At 44.5% G+C, this 24,216-nt stretch overlaps 1 protein-coding gene across 2 annotated transcripts in view; it reads right to left on the bottom strand.

Annotated features, from left to right (window-relative positions):
- sh3bp4a (SH3-domain binding protein 4a) overlaps positions 1 to 21,099 on the bottom strand; it is a 90,930-nt gene extending 69,831 nt beyond the window's left edge. The window contains exons 1-2 of one of the 2 annotated variants that reach the window (XM_060911774.1): positions 20,866 to 21,099; positions 20,217 to 20,383 (exon numbers count right to left, since the gene is read on the bottom strand). The gene's annotated coding sequence lies outside the window, so the exon portion shown is untranslated. The remainder of the gene's footprint in view (positions 1 to 20,216; positions 20,384 to 20,865) is intronic. The other variant, XM_060911773.1, reaches the window with a different exon arrangement.
- Between the last annotated feature and the right edge of the window lie 3,117 nt (positions 21,100 to 24,216).

Consider the following 24,216-nt stretch of genomic DNA (forward strand, 5'->3'; position numbering starts at 1 on the left):
GATACACTGTCTCTCTCTCTCTCTCTCACACACACACACACACACCATGATACACTGTCTCTCTCTCTCTCACACACACACACACACACACACACACACACCATGATACACTGTCTCTCTCTCTCTCTCACACACATACACTGTCTCTCTCTCTCTCTCTCTCTCTCTCACACACACACACACACCATGATACACTGTCTCTCTCTCACACACACATACACTGTCTCTCTCTCTCTCTCTCTCTCTCTCTCTCTCTCTCACACACACACACACCATGATACACTGTCTCTCTCTCTCTCTCACACACACACACACCATGATACACTGTCTCTCTCTCTCTCTCACACACACACACACACACACACACACACACACACACACACACAATGATACACGGTCTCTCTCTCTCACACACACACACACACACACACACACACATATGCAGGCATGCCACAATATGAAGCTCTACAATCAGCCCATGAAGGGAATAGGAAACAATAATAGGGCACTTTTGTGTGCACATCACGACTGTTGGTAAGTTGTGTAAACACCTGAGGAAATTTAGTTACAGACAGCACTGTGTGAGTGAGTGAGTGAGTGAGTGAGTGAGACTTTGACTTTCAAACTTCATTTAATACAAATTGCTTATACATGCATACCATGTCCTTAAAACAAAGTCTTTACCAGTATTTAAAAGTCATTAAAAAATAAAAGAGTAAAAATGCAGCCTAAAATAAATAAATAAATAAATGCACAACTCTGATAAAATTAACACAGTTAACCAGGCTGCAAGTCCTCTAACAGGCTGTTAAAATTGAGTGTATCATCCTCCAGATAACACACAGCATCTTTATAACACCATATCCTTTCAAAAGCCCCAAGATCATTCATTTCACTGTAAAAACGAAAATCAATAAAAATTCTTGATTTCACCAACATCATAAAAACCATTAAAACATTGTACCCTGAGTCGAACTCTATTTTATTTCGCCTACTCACATAAATAGCCATTTTGGATTGTCCAATTAAAAAGTTTAATAATTGACATTTAAACCTGCGCTTCTGGCAATATTTAAACCCTAAAATAAAAGTTTCCATTAAAAAGTTTTCATTAAAACCACCAAATAACCTTTCTAAAAGGGTAAAAAGAGGTTTCAGTCTCACACATTGCATGAAAGCATGAAAAATGGTTTCCTTCATTGTGCAAAAGGGACACTGTTCACTTACACTGGGATTTAAAACTGAAATAAAAGCATTAACCGCCACTGCCCCATGTAAAATCCTCCATTGTAAGTCCCCGCATTTCTTAGGTAATGGTGACTTGTGAAAGACCCTCCATTGTGGTTTAACCTCCTCGGTGATTTGTAAAACAGCACGCCACGGAGTGTCAATTCTTTTATCTAGGTGTTTTTTGTTCATAGCCAGAACACATAGTTTATACAATACCTTACCAGAGGCAAGGTTACAACCAAGAAAAAATATGGGCTCGGATTTAAGTAAAACACCTGAGGAGTCATCCCAATTTGCAGTTACAGTAAAATTAGGAAATACATCAGATTCATTTGGAGACAACAAGCCCACAGAAAAATCGGTCAACAACTTATTTTCGTCTTCTGTAAAGAACCCCTTCCACTTTCCAAGAAGATGCTTTATCGTTCGTAATGACCTTACTCCTAATTGGTTAGCCACTGGATTCGCATTATGAAGCAAAGGTCCTGCTAAATTGATCAAGTCATTCAGGGTGAGAACTTTAGCCTCACAGAGAACTCCATTGAGGGCAGGAAAAGACTGATCATGTGAGAGGTCTAATATGGAGCCGTTGATCAAAGGTTCTTGCAGTAACCAAAAAAGAGATGTAGAGCTCATAGTCCTCCCAATCTTGAAAAGACTCCATACTTTAAAAAGGTTCCGATAAAAAATAGGAAATTTCTTTAAGTTCAAATGTTTAGGGTCCATCCAGAAAAGCGTCTTATCGAGCCCCAGCCCCTCAAAAGTGCGCAGAATGACACAAGTCACAGCTTCCCAGCTGCTCTTCGCAGTCCCACTAAGCAGTCTCTGTATGAACTGTAGACGAAAAGCAGCCGTCCTGCTCTGTAAATGAACCAACCCGTGTCCCCCTTCTTCTCTGGGTAAAAACAAAACACTTTGTGGCACCCAGTGTAGGTTGTCCCAGAAAAAATTAACCAAAATAGATTGAATTTTTGACAGCACAATGACAGGAGGGTCTATACAGGCCAGCCGGTGCCAGAGGGATGAAGCAACCAGGTTGTTTATTATAAGCGCTCTGCCTCTATAAGACAATTTATTAATTAAAAAGTCCCATCTACCAAGACGGCCTTTCACTTTCTCTAAAACACCTTCAAAGTTTTTCAACATAAAATCATTATTCCCGATAAACACCCCCAGGTATTTAAACCCTTCTCTGCACCAATGTAGGTCCTCAGGTAAACTGGGTGGACCATTCTTCCAGTCCCCCATCAACAAAGCCACACTCTTTCCCCAATTTACTTTAGTAGAGGATAGCAATTTAAAATCATTAAGTAATCCCAACATGGCATTCACATCCCTCTGGCTCTTAACAAGAATAACCACATCGTCAGCATAAGCTGATAATTTAAACTTAAAAGTGCAATTTGGAAGCATTACACCTTCAATCTCATTTCTCAGTTTAATCAAAAGTGGCTCTATCGCCAAGGAATATAACATCCCAGACAAGGGACAGCCTTGTCTAATACCTCTAAACACTTTAAAAGGGGCACACAAGTCACCATTAACTTTTAGTATGCTTTCAATGTCACGATATAAGACTTTTATATAATTAATAAAATCAGAAGTAAAACCAAAAGCGGCCAAGACATTCCATAAATAGTTATGCTCAATTCTATCAAACGCTTTCTGATTGTCTATTGAAATAAGTCCAAACTCTAAATTTAGACGCCTTCCAACATCCACAATATCCCTAATGAACCAAATGTTGTCAAAAATCAACCTTCCAGGCACGCAGTAAGTCTGGTCAGGATGGATGACCTCTCCTACCACTTTTCTAAGCCTATTGGCCAGAACCTTTGAGAGCACTTTATATTCCACACATAGGACAGAGACAGGCCTCCATGACCTTATGTCATTTAGATCCCCTTTTTTTGGTAACAGCGTCACCACAGCTCTTCGGCAACTTTGTGGCAGCCACCCATTGGTTAAACTGTCACTAAGTACCTCCAGCAAGTCTGTGCCTACTTCAGGCCAGAAAGCTTTGTAGAATACAACCGGTAGACCATCAATCCCCGGAGCCTTTCCACTCTCCATACTTTGGAGGGCTGTGGACACTTCCTCCAGGGTTATCACCCCTCCGAGGATTGCATTTGCCGAGCTGGATATCTGGGGTAAATTGTTCAAAAAGACATTCTCTGGAGCCTGCTCATAGGAGATCTCACTCTTGTAAAGATTTTCAAAAAAAGCCCGTGCTCTTTTACGAATGTCAGTGTGATCATACAGAATAGTGCCATCTTCTGACGACAAAGATTGCATTAGCTTTTTTTGACCATTCTTCTTTTCCAAATTAAAAAAGAATTTGGTAGGCGCATCCATGAGTTCAATAGACTGAAAACGTGACCTGACCAGAGCTCCTTGAGCCTTAACCCCTAATAACTCGGCCAGTAAGTTCTTTTTGATTTTCAATTTTTCCGTTACATTGCCAGTTGTGTCCCCTTGAAGATTCAAAATCTCAATCTCTAAGGCAGTCATACGATTGGAGATGTCCCTCGTGACATTGAAGCTATACTGTTGAGACAACATTTTTATCTGGACCTTAGCAAAATCCCACCACTGCTGTATTGACCTAAAAACAGACTTTGTACTCTTACACTGATCCCAAAAAAAATTAAAAACATCCCTAAAATGCTTGTCTTGCAATAAACTGGAATTAAAATGCCAGTAAGCACTCTTTGGTTTAAAAGTACTAATAAATATGTTGCAAGTTACCATACAGTGATCAGAAAACCCAACTGGTACGATGTTACAACTCCTGAAGAAATTAGACTGGTGTTTGAACCCATAAAATCTATCTAGCCTTGCCAAGGACAGCATGTTATTATATGCGTGGACCCATGTATACTGCCTCTGCTTTAAATGGAAACTTCTCCAAACATCTACAAGATTGTGAACCTTTACAATTTCAACTAACTTTTTACGAGATGGCATGTGAGGCTCTATATGATTGCGATCTATGCCATTCTCTGTGCAATTAAAATCTCCCCCAACAAGCAAGATGTCTTCACAATCACAAGTTTTTAGAACGTCATCTAGTGTTTGTAGAAAAAGTATGCGCTCTAAAGCATCAGTAGGTGCATAAACACAAACAAACACACAGGTTTTACCATCATATTTAGCTCTTACTTTTAAAAGCCTACCTTTAATAATTTCATTAATTTCATAAGAGCATGGAATAAAATTGTGGCTAAAAAGAATACCAACACCCCCACTATTTGAGGTGTTGTGACTCAAAACTGATACACCCGCAAATTCACTCGCCCAGTCATCACTATTCCTTATATCTGTGTGAGTTTCTTGAACGAACGCAACATCAATTTTCTTTTTTTTTAAAGTTTCAAACACAGTAGCTCTCTTATTTCGATCCCTTGCTCCATTTAAATTCAACGAAGCAATTTGAAATTCACACATGAGGAAATATAAAATATAGAACTTAAGATACATAATGATCATAAAGAAAAATTACAATTGATTTTTAACATCACTATCATTTAACTTGCCCAATATCTTTTTTAAACGGAAGCCCTCTTGATCGGTAAATCCCCCTTCTGACATAAACAGTTTGGTCTTTGCGATAAACTGATCAACATCTGCAAAGTGATCATCAATCCTTACATTCCTTGCATGCTTGGTTTTGGTTAAAAACGCTTTGATATCTTCAACACTGTAATTCTGTTGAGAAAAGCCGCTTGTGCGTAGACTGCAGGTAACACTACAGTCAGACGCATAATCGCTCTCACTATCAAGCACATCAACTGTTAGACTCTTCTTCTTTGCTTTACCTCTAGAACCCGGATGACCCCTTTTCTTGGTCGGCATTTTAAAAACATTTTCAGTTTCCAAAGGAGGGTTATGTTCGTTAATAGCTTCATTAAAAATTTGTTCTACTAGATCTGTGTAACTGCCCTGCGAAGCAGCGGGCATTTCAGATTCCAAAACGAGATCCATTGAGTCACCATCTTCTGGTGTCTCAGCCGGAGGGGCCACCTCTCCTTCACCATTCCCATCACCCGCACCTTCACCCTCCTCACCCGTAGGTGCCTCATCATTCTCAGTATTGGGTGTTTCCTGAGATCTTTCATCACTGGGGATACCCTCTTTTAAATTCACATTATTCAGCTTCACCTTATCTGGACAGTTCCGCGCCAGGTGCCCCAGCTGTCCGCATCCAAAACACTTCATCGTGTTTGTGGTCACATAAATCGTGTAATTAAAATCATCCACCTTAATATTCAGAGAGACTTCAAGTTCTCCCTTGTCTTTCAAAATTATATAAGCGAACCTTCGAAACGAGACAACATGCTTTAATAGCGGAGATTTGGTTGCCATCGGTATCATTTTTGGGGGAGATACTACCTTTCCATACCGAGATAAGACCTCTGTAAGCACATTGTTGCTAATAAAGGGGGGCACATTAGAAAGCATTACTTTTCTTGAGGGGCTAGATAAAGGTAAAACGGGGAGAAAGACCTCTTCAACCACTACCCCCGTCTCCACCATTTCGTTTACTAAATCAACAGAAGCAAGGAATAAAACCACTGCCCTGTTCATGCGAGACGCAGACAAAACATTGTCATGTCCAATTAAACCTCCCACAGCCAAACTGATCTCCTCTACTGAAAGAGGTGAATCTATTTTAATCCCATGTTTCCTCGTTAGAAAACCAAAACGCTGCTCAAGTGCACTTCGCGCCGCCATACTTCCAAAAGGAAGCAGACGCCTGGCGCGTGCACTTTTAACAAAATTCAAACAACAATAAACTAACAACCGTATACAAAAAAAAAAGAAATAGAAAGATAGAAAAAAAGATAGAAAAAGACCAAAAGTTTATGGCACGGCGGCCAAACTTTCAGCACGCACTCACTCACACACGCTCCACTCCACCCACTCGCACCGCACATGCGCAGAAAGAGAGAGAGAGAGAGAGAGACTGTATGCATGGGGTAGCCGTGGCCTACAGAATGCAGAACGCTTCAAAAAAATCAAACTAGGATGTTTTCATCTGTCAGGTGACGACAGAAAAGTCAAGCCTCAACACCAGGCACTGCCCGAATGCCTGATTTCAGTAATGCCCATGCAGAAATATTTTAGCGAGTTAGGCCCATTCAGGCACAACTATGGTCAGCTTCTTTAAGCACAAAAATTATTTTCAAGCGAGCACATTACAAAAAACAAGACGTATTACCCAGCACCCTCACCTCCCCTGTGATCACCATTTTGTTTTTTTTCTTCCCGATTTGTAACGGCGATTCTGATTGGCTCGCTTCAGGCGTGCGTGCGCATTTGTGCTTTTCATCACTGTGAGTGGTCTGAAGCCAAGCGGAGATGTCCAGCGTCTGCTGCTGTTGTCCGAAGAAAACTACAGCTAAAAAAGCTCGACTACCGGATTACTTGGATAATCTTAGTCAGAAAGAAGCGCAGGATAGATATACGCGGAAATCGGTTTATTAGCGGTTCTGATCCATACAAAATTCCTCAAAACAACCGGAGTGATGGTGCAGATTAGTGGCCGAGTGTTAGCATTAGCTACATGTTGGAATATGCCTTCTTTTTCCTGAACAGTCCCGACATGGAAGAACAGTTTAAAAAAAATACAAAAGCAAGAAAACCTTTTTTGTGTAAAGACTTTTTCCTGACATCAGCTTTTGGGAACAGAATGCTGCGAAAGCCAAAGCATTTACTCTCAAAGGACTCCGATCTGAACTGTGGGCTAGATGGTATCCCCACCCCTCCATGTCTCAACAACCCCACGGACATGTAGTTACAGAGCTATCTGCACTCTATCATTTATACAGTGATGCTTATTATTGTTAAAACAATATCTGAAATACCGCAAAATTTTAGGGCAAAAGGAAACTCAAGGGGGGCAAAAATTTTTGAGGCCAATTGCCCTGCAGGTCAAAAGGTGTCAAAAGTTAACTTTGAGGCCTGAAAGTACGTGTCACATGGGGCAGACATGGGCTAAAGGTTAGAGAAGCAGCTTTGGGACCAAAAGGTTGCTGGTTTGATTCCGTGGACCAGGTGGGGGCGGGACTGCACAGCCCCTCCCTCTACATCTGTGGCTGAAGTGCTCTTGAGCACAGCTCCGAACCCCCCAGGTGCTGTAGCACAGCTCAGACGGGTTAAATGGACATCTAATATACATGTGATGAACAAAGATGTGTAGCAGAGAGAGAGAGAGTGTGTGTGTGTGTGTGTGTGTGTGTGTGTGTACTGGTTTTAAAGAGCTTCACATGTTAAGAATAAAGTGTTTCTCACAGAGCAGACTATAAACAGCACTTTCCCATAAAGAAGAGGGAAAATTACCTGCATCTCTCACTCAGCAACCGTCGTCACAGCAACAAACCTTCACCAGTATTCACACACACACACAGATATGCCTTCATTTTAAACCACATGGGACTCTGAGATGCTCTGTGAGAGTCTGTGAGTGTGAGTCTGTGTGAGGTTGAGAGTCTGTGAGTCTGTGTGAGAGTCTGTGAGTCTGTGTGAGTCTGTGAGTCTGTGAGTGTGAGTCTGTGAGTGTGAGTCTGTGTGAGGTTGAGAGTCTGTAAGTCTGTGTGAGAGTCTGTGTGAGGTTGAGAGTCTGTGTGAGTGTGAGTCTGTGTGAGGTTGAGAGTCTGTAAGTCTGTGTGAGAGTCTGTGTGAGGTTGAGAGTCAGTGTGAGTCTGAGTGTGAGTCTGTGTGAGGTTGAGAGTCTGTGTGAGTCTGTGAGTGTGAGTGTGAGTCTGTGTGAGGTTGAGAGTCTGTAAGTCTGTGTGAGAGTCTGTGTGAGGTTGAGAGTCAGTGTGAGTCTGTGAGTGTGAGTCTGTGTGAGGTTGAGAGTCTGTGTGAGGTTGAGAGTCTGTGTGAGTCTGTGAGTGTGAGTCTGTGTGAGGTTGAGAGTCTGTGTGAGTCTGTGAGTGTGAGTCTGTGAGTGTGAGTCTGTGAGTGTGAGTCTCTGTGAGGTTGAGAGTCTGTGTGAGGTTGAGAGTCAGTGTGAGTCTGTGAGTGTGAGTCTGTGTGAGGTTGAGAGTCTGTGTGAGGTTGAGAGTCTGTGTGAGTCTGTGAGTGTGAGTCTGTGTGAGGTTGAGAGTCTGTGTGAGTCTGTGAGTGTGAGTCTGTGAGTGTGAGTCTCTGTGAGGTTGAGAGTCTGTGTGAGGTTGAGAGTCAGTGTGAGTCTGTGAGTGTGAGTCTGTGTGAGGTTGAGAGTCTGTAAGTCTGTGTGAGAGTCTGTGTGAGGTTGAGAGTCTGTGTGAGTGTGAGTCTGTGTGAGGTTGAGAGTCTGTAAGTCTGTGTGAGAGTCTGTGTGAGGTTGAGAGTCAGTGTGAGTCTGTGAGTGTGAGTCTGTGAGGTTGAGAGTCTGTGTGAGATTGAGAGTCAGTGTGAGTCTGAGTGTGAGTCTGTGTGAGGTTGAGAGTCTGTGTGAGTCTGTGAGTGTGAGTGTGAGTCTGTGTGAGGTTGAGAGTCTGTAAGTCTGTGTGAGAGTCTGTGTGAGGTTGAGAGTCAGTGTGAGTCTGTGAGTGTGAGTCTGTGTGAGGTTGAGAGTCTGTGTGAGGTTGAGAGTCTGTGTGAGTCTGTGAGTGTGAGTCTGTGTGAGGTTGAGAGTCTGTGTGAGTCTGTGAGTGTGAGTCTGTGAGTGTGAGTCTCTGTGAGGTTGAGAGTCTGTGAGTCTGTGTGAGTCTGTGAGCGTCTGTGAGACATTACAGACACAAAAATGCAAATCCACACATCTCACTGTTTTTCCTGCAGCATTTCAAATGTTCTTTTTTTAAAGTATGAAGGTCACAGCCATGTGTTTAAATCCCTCACTCTCACTTTCTCTATGCTGTGAACTTATAAAATCCTAAAAGACATGTGTTCTCAGGTTGTGCAGTGTGGAGTGTATTTGTATGGTAATGATATTCATGAGTAAACAAAATAAACACAAATACACTTTTCCCCAATGTCCCAGGTCAAATTCACGAGCAAATACAGCAGACAACACACAAACACAAACTGCAGACAATAATAATAATAATAATAATAATAATAATAATAATAATAGTATGCTGACAGAGCTCTCTCTCTGCACTAGAGAGAGAGATTATAATTCAGTCCTTGTTCCTCTCAGCTCAATTCCTTAAAAATTCAGCTGCAAGGGTCTGATGTCTCTGCCCTTTCCTGATAATGGCATGAAAGAAGAGAGAGAGAGAGAGCGTACAGTGACTAAGACTCGATAAAAAACAGACTCTCTCAACTAAAATCCACCTATAGGAGGCCGGCAAACTCACGGCACAGCTACAGCAGCGATAGCGTTAAACCAGACACGCCCATTTTCTGCATGAACTGATTTCCGGATCACGCTGACTGATGATGTGTTCTTTGATCACAGGTCTATCATTAGAGAATTTTCATTGTATAATCAGACACTGAGACACACACTAGGGACTGTCTCAAAACTGGATTAACATACAATTCCTCATTCTGACTTTAGGCCACGCCCCCTGACTGACTCACACTAGTGTGGAGTGACACCGATATTTCTGGCAGTGACTGTTTTTCTCTCGTTGCTCTTTTGTCCATGTTTATAGAGAACAGTGTGTCACAGTCAGAAAACACATCAGTGAGTCTGAGGCTAAACTGGTGAAGTTCAGAGACCAGACGCAGCTGAGCTCCAGGGCGGTGGAGACATTTCACTTACAGTCACATTAATACTGCTTTTGCCCTCTCTGCTGTGCTGTGAGATGTTCTTTCTTCTGCAATGCTGTGTGTGTGTGTGTGTGTGTGTGTGTGTGTGTGTGTGTGTGTGTGTGTGTGTGTGTGTGTGTGTTCCTCCAGTGATGAGAATGAACAAGTTGAAGTAGCAGCTCAAGAGACAAACACTCTGAATTACAAGGCGAGCAACTTGTGTATGTTTACGCTACAAATAAACAAGCAGCTGACGGCTTAAATAAATTCCACAAGAAGTGATCACATATGAGAAATAAAACAATCATAATGTGTTTAACGAGTATTAATTTAGCTATTACAGAATGCAGAATACATCAAATAAATGAAAACAAACATTCTAGTATAATTTGTCAACTGATGACGCAAAAATACAATGAGGATACAGATAAAGTACTTCCACTGCCTTCTTCTCAACCAATCAGAAGCGACTAGGCATGTAACAATACATCATGCAACAATAAATTGCGATAAATATTTGTGATGATTTGAATCAGGGGCGGCACGGTGGTGTAGTGGTTAGCGCTGTCGCCTCACAGCAAGAAGGTCCGGGTTCGAGCCCCGGGGCCGGCGAGGGCCTTTCTGTGTGGAGTTTGCATGTTCTCCCCGTGTCCGCGTGGGTTTCCTCCGGGTGCTCCGGTTTCCCCCACAGTCCAAAGACATGCAGGTTAGGTTAACTGATGACTCTAAATTGACCGTAGGTGTGAATGTGAGTGTGAATGGTTGTCTGTGTCTATGTGTCAGCCCTGTGATGACCTGGCGACTTGTCCAGGGTGTACCCCGCCTTTCGCCCATAGTCAGCTGGGATAGGTTCCAGCTTGCCTGCGACCCTGTAGAAGGATAAAGCGGCTACAGATAATGAGATGAGATGAATGAGATGAGACTTGAATCAGCAAAATAAAAAACAAATCATGATCATCATCAGCCTGCGTAATCTCTTAGTTTTTCTGAGCTGGAATTGTGTTGTTTAGACAGCAGAGGGCATATGATAAGGCTTGGTATGATCAGGTACGCGGACACAGGGAGGTGATTACTGGGGAAATGGGAAACAGGTGCACTTCCTAGTATTCGGGAGATGAGGGGCGCTGTGGTACTTGGGAAGTGTAGTCTGAAGCTGCTCCAAACTCAGGTTTTCGGTGCTATTACAAACAGACACCCCCCACCCCGCGGGGCTCACTCTGGGAGCAATTTCCTTTCTGGGGAGAACTCTTCTTCTTGGTGCTGGTTTGTCGGGGTGTCCCAAGTGGAATTCCTGGGTGAGGACTGGGTCTAAGATGTCCCTAGAATCCCAGCTGCGTTCCTCTGGGCCATATCCCTCCCAGTCTTCTAGGTACTCTAATTGTCCTTGTCTATGTCGGAAAGTGATAATCTTCTGCACTTGGTATATTGGGTCTCCCTCCATTTCCAGGAAGGGGGGAGGTTCTCTAACGGGTGTGTTAGTTGCTAGGGGACCTTAGATGGCGGGTTTCAGGCACGACACATGGAACATGGGTGCCATCCTGCAGTGAGGTGGGAGTTCCAGTTTGTCGGCGACTTCGTTGATCTTACGAATAATTTTAAATGGACCAATGTATCGGGCTTGGAGCTTCCGGCATGAGTTGGGTTCTCATACACACACTCGGTAGCCTGGGGTGTATTCAGGAGTCTCCCCTCGGTGTTTATAATAATAATAATAAAAAAAAACACTTTATTTGCCAGGTATGTGAACACACACAAGGAATTTGACTCCGGTTTCACTTAGCTCTCTTAGTACAAACAGATAAAAAGCGTAGACAAAAACAAAAAGCTATGTACCCGTAGAAGGATAAATATATGTATAGACAGCATACTGCAAGGCTGAATTAGTAAATATAAATATACAGTGAGCACAGAATGACTGTATGAGTGTGCAGATATTTCACAGTTGATGTTACTGATATTTGAGTCCGGTTTTAGCTGTTCATCACAGAGACAGCCTGAGGGAAAAAACTGTTCTTGTGTCTGGTTGTTTTTGTGTACAGGGTTCTGTAGCGTCTCCCAGAGGGGAGAAGTTTAAACAGTTTGTGACCAGGGTGTGATGGGTCTGCAGAGATGTTACCTGCTCATTTTCTGACTCTGGACAGGTACAGGTCTTGGATGGAGGGCAGGCTGACACCAATAATTTTCTCTGCAGACCTTATTGTCCGTTGCAGTCTGTTCTTCTCCTGTTTGGTGACCGATCCAAACCAAACAGTGATGGAAGAGCAGAGAACAGACTGAATGATGGCAGAGTAGAATTGTGTCAGCAGCTCCTTAGACAGGTTGAGCTTCCTGAGCTGGCACAGAAAGTACAACCTCTGCTGGGCCTTTTTGATGATGGTGACTGTGTTGGTCTCCCATTTCAGGTCCTGGGAGATTGTGGAACCCAGAAACCTGAAGGTTTCAACAGCAGTCACAATGTTGTTGGTGATAGTGATGGGCGGCAGGGTGGGGGGGGGCTCCTCCTAAAGTCCACTGTCATCTCCACAGTTTTGAGCGTGTTCAGCTCCAGATTGTTCTGACCGCACCAACAGACCAGCCGTTCAACCTCCCGTCTGTATGCAGACTCTGCATGTTGCTTATACTTACTAGTTACCAGTTCCAGCCTCTGGTGAACTTCCTCCCACACCTCACACCTGTTTGCTCCTCTTGAACCAAAAGCCTACAGCCAGGATTTGCAGTGGGGAGTCGTCCCAAGAGAAGAGTGGTGGCTGATAACCAAGGATGCACTGAAATGGTGTTAGCTGGGTGGCTGAGTGCTTAAGAGAGTTTTGGGCGTATTCCACCCAAAGAAGAAAATGCGGCCAATCTTTTTGGTTCTTCATACAGAAGATTCTGAGAAAACACCCAACCTCCTGGTTTGCCCGTTCCACCTGGCCATTGGACTGAGGGTGATACCCTGAAGTTAAGTTTACGGAAACCCCCAATCTATCCATAAACTTGGTCCAAAACCTGGAGATGAACTGAAGCCAGGCGGCGTGGCGGTGACGTTTTCCTTGAAGCCAAAGCCAGGCAGCATGGCAATAATGTCTCTCAAAGCCAAAGCCAGGTGGTGGGATGACGTCTTCAAAGCCAGGCAGTGGGAAGAAGAGCTCATCTGCACTGAAATCTGGAGCAGAGGCTGCCCTGTTGGTCCCTGGTGCTGGCTCTGGAATGTGCAGAGGAGCAGAGGCTGGCCCATTGGCCTTTGGTGCTGGCTCTGGGGCAGTGGCCTACTCCACTGCCACTGCATCAAACCCTGGAGGGAGCTCTGGAGCGAAGGCTTACTCCTCTGACTCTGCTTCAGCCTCGTCCTCTTCTGGCATCTTAGCACCCCCCCCCCAAAAAAAAAAAAAAAATGATGGGGGCTCTCCTTCCTGGAGGCCTGGAACCAGGATTTAAGCTCCTCAGCAAATGCCTGGGTGTTCCGGAGGCATTGGTGCTGCATCCTGACCAGGCCTTCGGCCCACCGGCGTGCTGGTCCAGTGAACCAAAAAATCATGCAGCCTACCCAGACATGCTCTGCAGGCTTGGGCTCCACCAGGTCAGAGTAAAAGAATGCACATTGTAGTTATAACCCATCATAGGGTGCCAGTATGTCCAACCCTAGTTGCTGCAGGAAAATTACTGATCTGAGTAGAGGCACGAAAACCCGGGTATGGCGTTGAGCAGCATGCTGGCTCTCTTCCACTACATCCATGGTACGGCGAAGTATTCTGTCAGGGAGGCGCAGATAGATTGGAGGCAGATGTATTTGCAGGAAGACAGTCTTTATTGTAAAAGAAGCAATAACCAGGCATACAGTCCAAAATGGCAGGCTGACTCAATAACGAATTAACAGGCAAAGGGTCAGATGAGGCACAAACAGGCTAAACTGGGCTAGACAAGATCAGAAACAAAAACAACGAACAAGTTCAAGAAACCAGGAAGACAATACGAGGCAACAGCTCGGTAAAGGTGATCAACAATGCAATACTTCGCAATGTTAGCAGCATCCTTTTATGTGCGCTCTGACTGCACCTTAACCCAGGGCAGGTGCTAGTCATTAGAGGCACCTGCTGGGCAGAGTGTGCGTGAGTGAAAGTCTGTTGCGCGCCAATGTGTGCGGATGTAACAAATAATATTTAAGCTGATAAAGAACAGGAAAATAAATGTTGATTTTTTTTGTAATCAAATTTTCTTCATTTATTTTTTTTTACATTGTGTGAAAATTGAATCGTACACTCAATATCACGAGTCAAATCATGAGCTGAGTGAATCGGTACACGCCTAGAAGTGACCTTGGCACTCAGCGTGGGGACAGTGTGCTCTAACTGTGGACTTTTAGTAACCATGACAACCCTGCTGTAAACAGAAAACAGACTTACACATTGTGTGTGTGTGTGTGTGTGTGTGTGTGTGTGTGTGTGTGTGTGTGTGTGTAATACTGACACCATTAAGTGATAGTGGTGACACATTGTGAGACAGTCAGACACGGTGTGTTGTGCTCCAGTCTAGCTGGACTCGGCTTCTCTAAAATGCTGAATGTAATTTCTTTTTATTTCTCTGAAGGACGTTCACTGTACACCACGAATCTCGCTGACGTGTTCATCTCTCGCATCGCTGCAGTGTTCAGAATGGGAATAAATCCTTCGCTCCTGCATCGGGCGAAGAGCAGTGAGGAACCCCGATCAGACCAATTACAGCCACCTGCTGACTGCAGCAAATACACCAACACCATCACATCAATCACACCACACCCCACTACACACTGGGACGGGGGACAGAGAACGAGAACGAGCCGAGGAGAACGTGCAGCTCGACAGGATAGACAGAAATAAAACTAAGTGCAGCAAGTGAAGAAGAGAGGGAGAGGAGGTAAAAAGATAAATAAATGTAATTAATGAAGAAAGATATCAAAAGACCAGTGCAGAGAGAGAGAGAGAGAGAGAGAGAGAGAGGAGAAAAGAAGGCCCAATACCCCACAGTTTGAGTAGAGCATCAGGGGCAGGTACGTCACTGAAACCCTTTCTAAACCATATGATGGAAATGTGTTTAGAAATTCGAGTTGAAATGATAGAGAGGAGGGGTGGGTGAGAGAGGGATGTGAAAGGAGACAGAGATGGAGATAGAAGAGAAAAGGCGGAGTCAGAGGCAGAGACGTGGATGGGAGAGATATATTATATTATACAGTTGTATATCAGGATGACTAAAGGGAAACGTATTAAAACTGCTGGAGCATGATGGGTAACGATGAACTGATGAGATCCTGAGTGGTGCGTCTGAGAATCAGAAGATGTCAGGGTCACATCCCGCAGGTGAGGAGGACGGCATTACACTCTGATCTGGCTGTCAGAGGAATACGGGTTCAGATTCCTGGTAAGGTCTGTGGCACTCGTCCACATTCCTGCGGTGGAAATCCAGGGAGTGTGCTGAGGGGAAACAACTTATCTGGAAACTTTGTGATTGGCCAAAATGCTCAGAGAACACAATCAACAACAGAGTGGTGTTCAAGGCCCACTTCCTAACAAACGGCCTTCACAATGATAACAAGGAACGGACCATCTGTTATAGGCAGCGAGGGGAAAAGAGACACGGAGACAGTGGAAGAGAGAGAGACAGAGTGTTAATGTGTATCTAAATCTACAGTCTCGCCCTCCGCACACACACATTGACATTCAGACCTGCTCTGAGCATCTGCTTCCTATTGAGAGAGGGACAGACAGAGAGAGAGAGGGACAGACAGAGAGAGAGGGGGGGGATAAAGAGAGTGGGAGGGAGAGAGAGAAAGGGATAAAGAGAGTGGGAGGGAGAGGGAGAGAGAGAGAGGGATAAAGAGAGTGGGAGGGAGAGAGAGAAAGGGATAAAGAGAGTGGGAGGGAGAGGGAGAGAGAGAGAGGGATAAAGAGAGTGGGAGGGAGAGGGAGAGGGGGGGGAGAGAGATAAAGAGAGTGAGAGGGAAAGAGAGGGAGGTAGAGAGAGAGGGATACAGAGAGAGAGAGAGAGAGAGAGAGAGGAAATACTTGTGTGATGAGTTGCTGCTGTTGTTCCTGTACACAGTTCTCTGGTATCTGTGCTGTGGCTCCTGTTGACCGTGTGGAATGCAGTTTATATACACACACACACACACACACACACACACACACACACACGGAGCTGGACACAGTCAGACAGGAAGTGGCTAGAGGGAATAATTCCGGGTTAATGTGTGTGTGTGTGTGTGTGTGTGTGTGTGTGTGTGTGTGTGTGTGTGTGTGTGCGTGAGACAGAGAGAGCGCCGGTCTGTAATCAGACTTTTTTAGCTTTCCACACAAACACAGATACACAATGGTAGTGCTGTGCTGTGTGTGTGTGTGGAGACGCAGTGACGCCGGACTGACAGTGTGTGAGCGTGTGTTATGAGCCCAGACGCCACGAGAGACACTCGTTTAAAACTTAAAACACATCAAACTTAAACACCTGAAAACAATCTGAAAAGTTTTTTTTTTTTTGTCCGTCAGTTTTCCTAAAGCGTGTGTAAGTGTAAGATAATCCTGTACACACACGTCATGGAGATCTGGTGTTCATTCTCGTGAACACACGAGTGTAAACTTTAATGTAATTTCATTTCACTTTAATTGCAGCACAAAGAATTAAAGCACTGAACTACACCCACAGGAAGTAATGACTTTACCGCACAAAAGTGATATTGTCACTCATCGACGGGAACTTCTACAGCGTGACACACTCTGAGGAAAGCGCTATCCGCCCTTTCCCACATACATGAGCACACAGACGCACATGACTGGCGAGTGCCACTGTGACTGACAGGGAAGAGAGAGTATGTCCCGCCCACTCAGAGAGCATGACTCCTGGCTGTCATAATATTGGGAATCGAGCCCACCGTCACTCATTAGCAGTTTCTAAACTCACAGATACGTGTAGGAATTAGAGACGACGCCAATCCGATCCGATCTCCGAGAAACAGCTGAAAAATGGTGGATCAGAGACCGAAAATAAAGATATGTTGTACTGTAGAGTAAATATTACCTCAGTAAACAGAATTAAAAACCTTTACACTTCCTTCCACTGCCCTGCTCTCTGATACACGCTGTGTGTTTATAAACACTCATACTGACATGCACATCATTACATCTGTTCAAATCCACCGCCGTCTTCGTGAATCCATCTCTGTAGCATGACGCTCGGTGGTCTTTACAGAGCGACCTCTCGAGATGAACATTACAGGAAGCCGCGAGTCCTTTCACTTCACGTTTACACCTCAGACACGAGCTGCGTCCCGATTCACAGAATGACATGAGTGTGGGGAGAAATAATGCCCCTCTGTATGGTACGGTACAGTGGTGCTTGAAAGTTTGTGAACCATTTAGAATTTTCTATATTTCTGCATAAATATGACCTAAAACAACATCAGATTTTACACAAGTCCTAAAAGTAGATAAAGAGAACCCAGTTAAACAAATGAGACAAAAATATTATCTCATCTCATCTCATTATCTCTAGCCGCTTTATCCTGTTCTACAGGGTCGCAGGCAAGCTGGAGCCTATCCCAGCTGACTACGGGCGAGAGGCGGGGTACACCCTGGACAAGTCGCCAGGTCATCACAGGGCTGACACATAGACACAGACAACCATTCACACTCACATTCACACCTACGGTCAATTTAGAGTCACCAGTTAACCTAACCTGCATGTCTTTGGACTGTGGGGGAAACCGGAGCACCCGGAGGAAACCCACGCGGACACGGGGAGAACATGCAAACTCCACACAGAAAGGCCCTTGCCGACCCCGGGGCTCGAACCCAGGACCTTCTTGCTGTGAGGCGACAGCGCTAACCACTACACCACCGTGCCGGTGGTGTAGTGGTTTTGAATATTTTATTCAAAAATATTATACTTGGCCATTTATTTATTGAGGAAAATGATCCAATATTACGTATCTGTGAGTGGCAAAAGTATGTGAACCTCTAGGATTAGCAGTTAATTTGAAGGTGAAATTAGAGTCAGGTGTTTTCAATCAATGGGATGACAATCAGGTGTGAGTGGGCACCCTGTTTTATTTAAAGAACAGGGATCTATCAAAGTCTGATCTTCACAACACATGTTTGTGGAAGTGTATCATGGCATGAACAAAGGAGATTTCTGAGGACCTCAGAAAAAGCGTTGTTGATGCTCATCAGGCTGGAAAAGGTTACAAAACCATCTCTAAAGAGTTTGGACTCCACCAATCCACAGTCAGACAGATTGTGTACAAATGGAGGAGATTCAAGACCATTGTTACCCTCCCTAGGAGTGGTCGACCAACAAAGATCACTCCAAGAGCAAGGCGTGTAATAGTCGGCGAGGTCACAAAGGACCCCAGGGTAACCTCTAAGCAACTGAAGGCCTCTCTCACATTGGCTAATGTTAATATTCGTGAGTCCACCATCAGGAGAACACTGAACAACAATGGTGTGCATGGCAGGGTTGCAAGGAGAAAGCCACTGCTCTCCAAAAAGAACATTGCTGCTCATCTGCAGTTTGCTAAAGATCACGTGGACAAGCCAGAAGGCTATTGGAAAAATTTTGTGGACGGATGAGAACAAAATAGAACTTTTTGGTTTAAATGAGAAGCGTTATGTTTGGAGAAAGGAAAACACTGCATTCCAGCATAAGAACCTTATCCCATCTGTGAAACATGGTGGTGGTAGTATCATGGTTTGGGCCTGTTTTGCTGCATCTGGGCCAGGACGGCTTGCCATCATTGATGGAACAATGAATTCTGAATTATAACAGCGAATTCTAAAGGAAAATGTCAGGACATCTGTCCATGAACTGAATCTCAAGAGAAGGTGGGTCATGCAGCAAGACAACGACCCTAAGCACACAAGTCGCTCTCCTAAAGAATGGTTAAAGAAGAATAAAGTGAATGTTTTGGAATGGCCAAGTCAAAGTCCTAACCTTAATCCAATGGAAATGTTGTGGAAGGACCTGAAGCGAGCAGTTCATGTGAGGAAACCCACCGACATCCCAGAGTTGAAGCTGTTCTGTACGGAGGAACGGGCTAAAATTCCTCCAAGCCGGTGTGCAGGACTGATCAACAGTTACCGCAAACGTTTAGTTGCAGTTATTGCTGCACAAGGGGGTCACACCAGATACTGAAAGCAAAGGTTCACATACTTTTGCCACTCACAGGTATGTAATATTGGATCATTTTCCTCAATAAATAAATGACCAAGTATAATATTTTTGTCTCATTTGTTTAACTGGGTTCTCTTTATCTACTTTTAGGACTTGTGTGAAAATCTGATGATGTTTTAGGTCATATTTATGCAGAAATATAGAAAATTCTAAAGGGTTCACAAACTTTCAAGCACCACTGTACATATAATTTAGCAAACAACATTTGCAGGTCCAGGGTCCCAAACTGCACAAACGGTACATGTATATTATGTATTAAACACGATATATTTTGTACTGTAAGATGTGGTTTGGGACATTTATACCACATCAGGTGTGTTTACACTGGCAATACACGAACGCACCTTTCAGACCTGTTCAGCATGATAATGAAACTGTTCTGTGAATTACAAAAACATCTAACACCCTCTTCAGGAGAGCGGCATTCTGAAACATCGAGCTGATTTGAAAAGAAGTGCATTAGCTTGCTATGTTAGTTTGGTTTCACCTTCTGTCCAGCTGGAGGTTTTGTTTCTATCGTGTCAGAACCAGGATAGCAGCTGATCATCACGAACAACAGACCGGTTAAGAGCTGTTACTTTCAGTCACCTAGCGTCATCTGAGGACATTTTTTCTCACTTAGCAATGAACGTCCTCCTTGTCCTCGAGTTTCTGATCTGGAAATGTTCACAGAAAAGTCTTTGCTTTGATCACTGATCATAAAATACGCCTGGATCGCTGTTGTTTCCTGTCATCTGGTCTGTAGCGTGAAAATGCATGTTACGATAATGGTTTAGAGTATCATGAGGTATCAGATATCAGCGTCACAGCACAAGTAAATAATCCTGGTATTGGACTGTTACCTGATACCAGCACTGATGTTGTTATTATTATACACATCAGGCGACAATAGCTGTTTATTCAAAACCTAAACATGTTACCAGGTCGAACAGGTATTTTGTTCTCTGTGTGTGTTCCAAATAATGCAGTACTTTTAACGCGGAGCATCGATCAATCCCGCCCCATTAGGAGTTTAATACACGCTGTCACTGACAACATCATGGGACCATGATACACAGGATCAGAAGATCAAACCTCAGTGTGATATCTGTCATTGTATCACACAGCCTTGAGGACCCTCCACTCACCGCGAGCCAGGAGGGGACTAGTTCACTGGTTACTACAGTAAGCTGCTGATCCACAGTTCAAAGAGAGGTAGATTCAGAGCGCAGTGCATTGTGGGAGACAGAGGGCTGGGGCAGGAGGGGAGGAGACGCGGCTGCACCACGGCACGCGCCACGCAGGAGTCTGAATTCTGAAACAAAGTAACGGTTTATTTACTGGTCGCACTGTGCAGGAGGGGAGAGGTTCGAGTGCACACTGGGGTGGGTGGGGTTAGTGACAGTCCCACAGGGGGGATGCTGGGGTGCAGTGCACAAGGACAGGAAAGCAAACAAAAGTCACATTCAAACCTGCGCCCCATACACACACTCTTCATCATCACTAACGCTCCGTGTGTGTGTGTGTGTGTGTGTGTGTGTGTGTGTTAAGATGCCTCTCTCCAGTTTAAGTCTCCATTTCGGTGTTAAGTTACTAAACTCGCTGTAAAAGTTTCACACGATGCTGTTATTTCACCTGATGAAGCCACACACACACACACACACACACACCATTCAAAGGAGATAAAAAGAGCTCGCGCGCGGTTCGCCTTTCGATGAATAAAAAAATATAAAGAGCAAATAAACAGGAGAACAAACTAACACGGAATAAAAGTCAGAGAAAAGCTGGTTTACTCACCGGGAGGAGAACGGGACAGAGGCGCGCCGGAGAGAGAGAGAGTGTGTGTATGAGAGAGAGAGTGTGTATGAGAGTGTGTGTGTGAGAGAGAGAGAGTGTGAGAGTGTGTGTGTATGAGAGAGAGAGAGTGTGAGAGTGTGTGTGTATGAGAGAGAGAGAGTGTATGTGTGTGTATGAGAGAGAGAGTGTGTGTGTGAGAGAGAGTGTGAGAGTGTGTGTGTATTGCCCCGGACTCTCCTCCGTCACTCCTTTGTAGGATCTCGAGCCTGTTCCGCTCGCGCGAAGCAAGGCAGGCTCTGTGTGACGTCACACGAAGGGGGCGGGACAGAGCGCTTGTTTGTGGTCGCTGAGCAGCGAGTGCAGAGTGCGGAGCGGAGCTGAGGGAGGCGCCGCCTGCTCCACTGGGGGTCTGTTGGTTTGTTTGCAGCTGATAAAACTTGAAATGTTTTATTATAAACGTTTACACTGTTAGTTTAGAATATTTACCGGCAGTTTTTCTTTATTTTGTGTGCTCCTCACTCGAGGTGTTAGAGGAACCCTGAGGGAAGAACTTTACCTCAGATTCCTCTCAGCCAGCTCAGTGTGATTATTCTGAGTTTAGATTAGATTAGATTAGATAAAACCTTATTGATCCCTTTGGGAGGGTTCCCTCAGGGAAATTAAGATTCCAGCAGCATCATTACGGATAAACAGAGAAAAGAAATAGAGAAAAACTGCTAGATAAATTAAAAATAAATTAAGTATTTACATATACAAATAGAATAAAAAGAATAAGATATGGGGAAGAGGGGAAAGGGGGAGAAGGGCAATTCCATGTAAATGTCAACCTCACCATGCAAAAATAAAGCAACATGTAATACATCAAAACCACTCCCAGAGATATCACCTAGGCCTGTATTTTACAGATGTGAATAAGTTGAACCAGTTTGTAACCAACCTAATGTCACTGTCAGTCTTTCTTTCTTATAATGTAAAACCCAAGCTAAAATCAACTTTGATCATGTACAATTCTATATTATTGCCACAAGCCACAGAAATGTATGCTAAAATCCACAAAACAGCAAAACAATAGCCGTCCTAAATATTATTTAAGAACTTTGATAGTTTTAGCTGATATTTAGAGTTTTTCAAAGGGTTATGGTGGTTAAATTGCTGATTTTTCTAAACATATGCCATGTCTATTTCAGACGCGTCACATCCATAACGGAATTTCGTCACATCCATAACGCTGACTTTTCCTTCCGAAACTCTGCATGAAGTACAAAATATTTTAAACAAAGATTTTTTAATATTCACCTTGGACCCCTCTATCAAATGGATATCTCCATTTCGACATTAGGTTTACAATTTCACAGAGTTTGATAAAAATGTACAGTCACCCAAGAAAAGTGATACTTTTTCTGTCACATCCATAACGCATCTTTTATTGGCATTTCCTGGCATGCCCTAGATGTACTCTGGGAATTGTTCTTGTTCTATCACTTCTCCAGTATGGTACAGCCTTAAAATGTGCAACACCTGTTTAAATACTGGGAGACAATAAAACATGCACTGGGTCATTTGTTGCCATTTTGAGTTCAAGTGTCGCATCCATAACGCTGGAATTGCTCAGAAGTGGGGTTAGGGTAAGTGTGTGTGTGTGTGGGGGGGGGGGGGAGCAGGAAAGATATTGCACTTTATATTGCACATTGTCCAGTATTGCTTATTGTTAGGCTAGGCTAGGCTACTGCTCCTGCCCGTCCTCTGTCCTCCTGTTACCCCTCCTCTCCCCCAGAGAGGAGTTGTACAGTCTGATGGTGTGAGGGACAAAGGAGTTTTTGAGTCTGTTCATCCTGCACTTGGGAAGGAGCATTCTGTCACTAAACAGGCTCCTCTGGTTGCTGATGACGGTGTGCAGAGAGTGACTGGCATCGTCCATGATGTTCAATAGTTTGTCCATAGACCTCTTCTCTGCCACTATCACCAGAGAGTCCAGCTTCATGCCTACCACAGAGCCGGCCTGCCTGATCAGTTTGTCCAGCCTGGATGTGTCCTTCTTGGATGTGCTGCCCCCCCAGCACACCATGGTGTAAAACAGGACACTGGCGACCACACACTGATAGAACATCCACAGGAGTTTCCTGCAGATGTTAAAGGACTGCAGCCTCCTAAGGAAGTATAGCCTTCTCTGTCCCTTCCTGTATAAGTGATTGGTGTTGCAAGTCCAGTCCAGCTTGCTGTCCAGCCACAGCCCGAGGTACTTGTAGGAATCCATAGCCTCCACCTCGACTCCCTCGATCAGAACTGGTCGTGACCTTGGTCTGGACCTCCCAAAGTCAATGACCAGCTCCTTGGTCTTTGAGGTGCTGAGCTGCAGATGGTTCCTGTTGCACCACACAGCAAAGTCCCTCACCAGGCTCCTATACTCCTCCTCTCTGTCATCACTGATACACCCAACGATGGCTGTGTCATCGGCAAATTTCTGAATGTGACACAGCTCCAAGTTGTAGCAGAAGTCCTCAGTGTACAGGGTGAAGAGAAGAGGGGCCAGCACCGTGCCCTGGGGTGCTCCAGTGCTGCTAATTACAGTGTCAGACGTGATGTCTTCAGTATGATATACTGCGGCCTGTCAGTGAGGTAGCTGGAGATCCAGGTGACCAGGCAGGGGTCCAGGTGACCAGGCAGTTTGTTTGACTGATTTATTTGTTTGTATTGAAAAAAAACCCCGTCTTTCCCCAAAAAATAAATTCCATGTATTTATATAAATGAGGATCCCCTTATCAAAAAGAAGTATACTTCAAGTTCATTTTATACTTAAGTCAAAAGATTCAAAGATTTTTTTTATTGTCAATTCACTATAAATCCAGGGCATATAGGAAAATCAAAATGCTGTTTCTCTCTCACCTTACTTGTAAAATAAGAACTGCCACCTTATTGTGGTGGAGGGGTTTGTGTGCTTGAATGATCCTACGAGCTATGTTGTCGGGGGCATTACGCCCCTGTTAGGGTTTCCCAAGGCAGACAGGTCCTAGGTGACAGGCCAGACCAAAAGCAGTTCACCAAACCCCCTTATGGAAATTAAAAAATCAAGGACCGTGACGTCGCCCGGTATGGCGCAGCCGGGGCCCCACCCTGGAGCCAGGCCCGGGGTTGGGGCTCGTATGCGAGCACCTGGTGGCCGAGCCTTTGCCCATGGGGCCTGGCCGGGCTCTGCCCGAAGCGGTGACGTGGGCCCGACCTCCTGTGGGTTCACCACCCACAGAGGTAGCCGTAGGGGGCCGGTGCAGTGTGGATTGGGCGGCAGTCAAAGGCAGGGGCCTCGACGACCTGATCCCCGAACACAGTGGCTAGCTGTTGGGACATGGAATGTCA

Source organism: Neoarius graeffei, chromosome 27 (assembly GCF_027579695.1).
Source record: "Neoarius graeffei isolate fNeoGra1 chromosome 27, fNeoGra1.pri, whole genome shotgun sequence".
NCBI lineage: Eukaryota > Metazoa > Chordata > Actinopteri > Siluriformes > Ariidae > Neoarius > Neoarius graeffei.